The sequence below is a fragment of the Natrix helvetica genome, assembly GCF_964273705.1.
Source record: "Natrix helvetica genome assembly, chromosome: 3".
Taxonomy (NCBI): Eukaryota; Metazoa; Chordata; class Lepidosauria; order Squamata; family Natricidae; genus Natrix; species Natrix helvetica.
The window spans coordinates 5,054,801-5,060,037 of record NC_138549.1 but is presented as its reverse complement, the minus strand read 5'-3'; positions in this window follow the sequence as shown (position 1 = coordinate 5,060,037).

The window sequence follows — 5,237 nt, the reverse complement described above, 5'->3', positions numbered from 1 at the left end:
AAAAATGAATTTCACCACTAATCCAAATATTGTATCTGATCCTGAAAACTGACTAGATGGGGAGCAACTGTGACTGTTCACCAGGTAGCAAGGTGTCAAGAAAGATTTTTGAGTCTTTATTGATTAGCCCTTGGGCCATATTAAAATGCAAAATTCAAGAAGCAAATGATTACTAAAATTTGATAAAAGCAATTTAAAATGGAATTTGATAAAATACAATTTAAATGGAATTGGAATAAAATAAAATCTAAAATGAAATTGGAGTAGAATACAATCATTTAAGATATAGATAAAATATGATAAAATTATATTTTGATGTCACCCCTGAAATCTACCCCAATCAATCCCACATATGCAGATTTCAACCGAACTATTTTGTTTAAGTACTGTGCTCTGTTAAATGTTATTTTATAGGTCTGGATGCACATAAGGTAAGTTGTTTTAATAAGGGGGATCCCAATGGGTCATTCATTTGGTCTATAGACCAAGGAACACGTCTCTCATACCTTTGTACAAGCAACCATCAAATTGGATGTGAGTCAAGAAAGATTGTTTGCAAACATTCTTTTCTATCCAAGTACCGCATTTTTCAGAGTATAAGACACACCTTTTTCCCCCCTAAAAGAGGATGAAAATTTAGGTGTGTCTTATACACTGATTGTAGCCCCACCCACCCACTGGCCCCAACCCTTTGGCCTCTGCCAGGGAGCAATTTACCTCTTTGCAGAAAACGGGGCTTGCTAGGCTTCAATAAACTATAGCAATCCCTGCAGCCTGAAACAGCTGATGATCGGGAGAAATTGAAAGTGAAACTAGTTGTTTGCTCCACTAGCCAAATTTCTGGGAGGCAGAGGCAGATATTTTTTTTATTGTGCTAATCAGGCTGTTTGCTGTAAGGAGGTAAGTCAACAACTATAAATGCCTATAGTATGTTCAAATTATTAGACTTAATTTTTAAAGACAGCTTTAAAAATTCTAGACTACTTAACAAGACTAAGAAGTTTTTTTAAAAAAAAATAAATACTTGTTCTGAAGAGACCCAGTGCTATTGTTTTAAAAAGTGCTATTCTTTTAAATAGCAGAGAATAACTATACTTCCAGAAAGCACATCAATTTTGACAGTATCTGTACAGGTATAGTCTGAAATATAAACTACAAAAAGTGCATATTGTCTCTACTGTTTGTTGCAAGGAGGCAAATTGCTGGTTTGCAGAGTCAAATATTTTTCCCTTGTTTTGCTCCCCAAAAACTAGTTGCATCTTATACTCTAAAAAATATGGTATTTCATCAAGTGCATCATTTTGTCATTTTTTGGAAAAAAAAACATCAATCAAGTTTAATGTGATGTTTCCATGACAGAAAACTAACTAACAGACTAACAGATAAGATACATAAAAGTATCTTAGACAATGAAGAGTCCTATTTGGATGGCCCTGGTCAAAGCAAAATTTTGTAAAGTTATTGGAACACCTTACAAGTCTAGCCTTGAAGATGAGATGATGGAGTGAAAGGGGAAAGAATGCTATAATTCAAATGCAGATTTCTCGTTTTATAAAAACGTTGCTCTCTTTTTTTAAAAAATGTTATTTAAGTCTAGTAAAATACTCATTTTGTAAATTTCTTTCTTTCTTTTTTTCTTTCATTTATCCATCCATTCACTCATCCATCTCTCCTTCCTTCCTTCCTTCCCCTCCCTCCATCTCTTCTTTCTTTCTTCCTTCTTTCCTTCTTTCCTTTCTTCTTTCTTTTCTTTCCCTTCCTCCCTCCCTCTCTCCCTCCTTCTCTCTCTCTTTCTTTCATTTATCCATCCATCCATCTCTCCTTCCTTCTTTCCTTCTTTCCTTTCTTCCTTTCTTCTCTTACTCACCCCTCCCCCTCTCTCCTTCCTTCCTTCCTTCCTTCTTTCCTTCTTTCCTTTCTTTCTTTTTCTTTCTTTCTTGTTTCTTTTCTTTGCCTTCCTCTCTCCCCCTCCCTCCCTCTATGTTTCTTTCTTTCTTTCTTCCTTCATTCCTTTCTTCCTATCTTTTTTGTAATTCTTGATTTCATACCTGATTGTCCAGAGCATGTTGCTTTTAAAGTCCAAGCAGTCACAAATCAGAGCCGCTAATAGAAGAATAGAAATGCATTACAGGGGAATCAGGGAATGACAGAGCTTTTGCAGAGAAATTTTATTTCACCTATCCTGCAAAATTACACCTGTATTGACTCTGCAAAGTCATATCCACTAGGCACGGAGTAAATAAAATACTGCTCCTCCAGTGCTCAGAACATCTGGTTTGTTAAAATAAAATTCCTAGACATTTCACATAACTGTCAAATAATATCCTTTTCGGCAATAAAAATAAAATAGAAATTGAGTTCTGCATTATAGCATTATATCCAGATATACAAACACCTTGAATGACTATTGCAATCGTGTAACCTGATTTATTGCAAAGATTCTGAGCAAAGATCTCTGTAGCATTTTCACCAGCGGATAATGGATCTCGGTGTTCATTACAAGTATAAATTTAGAAAAAAGAAAAGAGCTGCCGTTGATGTAGTTTCCCCTGGTTTCTTTGCCACTGAGTTGAAGTGGCAAAAGTAATTTTCATTTCTCTCTTATGAACATGGTGTCTGTAATTCTAAGCAAAATGTTCTTTTTAAAATCCCTGTTCTTAAAGGCAGCCGTCCGTTTCGGTAAGTGATACACATTGTTCCCAGGCTTTGTCAAGATATATTGATAATGGCGGTTGTCTGGCAACTAAGAGCTCAGCCACACGGCCTCCTTGTTCTGAAAGAAGGAAACGCCACTATTATCTGCTAGGGTTGTTTTTCATAACTCTCCCTCTATCTCATTGTGAGCTTTCTGAATGTGGCTTCAGATGTTCTGGTGTGGAAGTGGTGTTTCTGGGCAGATGATCTTCTGAGAAATGTTTGAAATGATGAGTCGGGGTTGATGCTTTCCAATGGACTGGCAGGTCTTGGACTGCAAATAATTTGAGAATCTCAGCTCCTTCCTTCCTTCCTTCCTTCCTTCCTTCCTTCCTTCCTTCCTTCCTTCCTTCCTTCCTTCCTTCCATCCATCCATCCATCCATCCATCCATCCATAGTTTGAGGGTAGGCTGAATCTCAGCTTCTTTCTTGAGGCCCCTCATCAAGAAGCCTTCCCTGGACCCAGCTCTGTTAGCCAACTACCGTCCCGTCTCCAACCTTTGTTTTCTGGTGAAGGTTGTAGAGAGTGTGGTGGAACAACAGTTCCGCGCCACCTGGAGGAAAATGATTATCTGGACCCGCGCCAGTCCGGTTTCCAGCCCGGCCACAGCACGGAGACGGCATTGGATGCGTTGGTGGATGATCTCTGGAGGGCCAGAGATGGGGGTTGTTCCTCCATCCTGGTCCTATTAGACCTCTCGGCGGCTTTCGATACCATCGACCATGGTATCCTATTGCATCGATTGGAGGGGTTGGGGGTGAGGGGCACCGTTTTGCGGTGGTTCTCCTCCTACCTCTCTGGCCGAGTGCAATTTGTATTGGCAGGGGGGCAGAGGTCAACCTCGAGGCCGCTCTCTTGTGGGGTGCCACAAGGGTCAGTCCTCTCGCCTCTCCTGTTCAATACATATATGAAGCCGCTGGCTGAGATCATTCGTGGGTTTGTGGTAGATTACCATCTGTACACGAATGATACCCAGCTGTACATCTCTACCCCAAACCACCCCAACGATGCTATCGAAGTGATGTCCCGGTGTCTGGAAGCCGTACGGATCTGGATGGGAAGTAACAGACTCAAGCTCAACCCGTCCAAGACTGAGTGGCTGTGGCTACCGGCGCCCCGGTTCAACCAGCTTACTCCATCACTGGCCATTGGGGGCGAACGTCTGGCCCCCGTGGATCAGGTACGCAATTTGGGTGTCCTTCTGGATACCCGGCTGTCCATGGATGACCATGTGACAGCCGTGGCCAGGGTGGCGTTCCACCAGGTTCGCCTGGTGCGCCAATTGCATCCCCTAGTGGACCGGAGTGCCCTTCGCACAGTCACTCATGCGCTTGTGACGTCCCGGCTAGACTACTGTAATGCTCTCTACATGGGGCTCCCCTTGAGATGCACCTGAAGGCTGCAGCTGGTTCAGAATGCAGCCGTGCGGGCAGTTTCGGGAGTCTCTGGCTACTCCCACGTAACACCTCTCCTGCGCGGGCTACACTGGCTGCCTGTGGCTTTTCGGGTGCGTTTCAAGGTGTTGACCATCATTTTTAAGGCGCTCCATGGCACAGGACCTAGTTATTTGCGGGATCGTATCCTGCCCCATACATCCCTTCGGCCGATTCGTTCACACAGAGTGGGACTCCTCCGGGTGCCGTCCACTAGGCTGTGCCAGCGGGCGACGCCTAGGGGAAGGGCCTTCTCTGTGATGGGCCCGACCCTCTGGAATGACCTTCCCCCCGACATTAGAATGACTACGGATCTCCGCTCCTTCCGTCAGAAACTTAAAATCCACCTATTCCAGCTAGCCGGCTTGGCCTAATTCCATCTTCCCACCTCAGTTTTATTTTTAAATTCTTAGGATTGGTTTAGGGTCTGTTTTTAATGTTTCTAATTTTTATAAATTCGTACAGGGGTTGTTTATTTTGATTTTTAGCTATGTATATGATTGTTTGTATGTTTTTAAATTTATTCCTGTACACCGCCCTGAGTCCCTCTGGGGAGAGGGGGTGGTCTAGAAATTTAATAAATTATTATTATTCTTTCTTTCTTTCTTTCTTTCTTTCTTTCTTTCTTTCTTTCTTTCTTTCTTCCTTCCTTCCTTCCTTCCTTCCTTCCTTCCTTCCATCCATCCATCCATCCATATTTTGAGGGTAAGTTGAATCTCAGCTTCTTTCTTTCTTTCTTTCTTTCTTTCTTTCTTTCTTTCTTTCTTTCTTTCTTTCTTTCTTTCTTCCTTCCTTCCTTCCATCTATCCATCCATTCATAGTTTGAGGATAGGTTGAATCTCAGCTCCTTCCTTCCTTCCTTCCTTCCTTCCTTCCTTCCTTCCATCCATCCATCCATCCATCCATCCATCCATATTTTGAAAGTACTTTGACCTGTCCATGTATAGTATTAGAATAGAATAACAGAGTTGGAAGGGACCTTGGAGGACCTTGCAAAGCAAAGTCCAGTAATAGAGAACATGTTGGTTTCTTGTATTGTCTGAGTTTGGCTGTTTTCCTCTAGTTGATTTATTACCAGGCTAGGTAGCATCATCAGGACATGGGAAGAT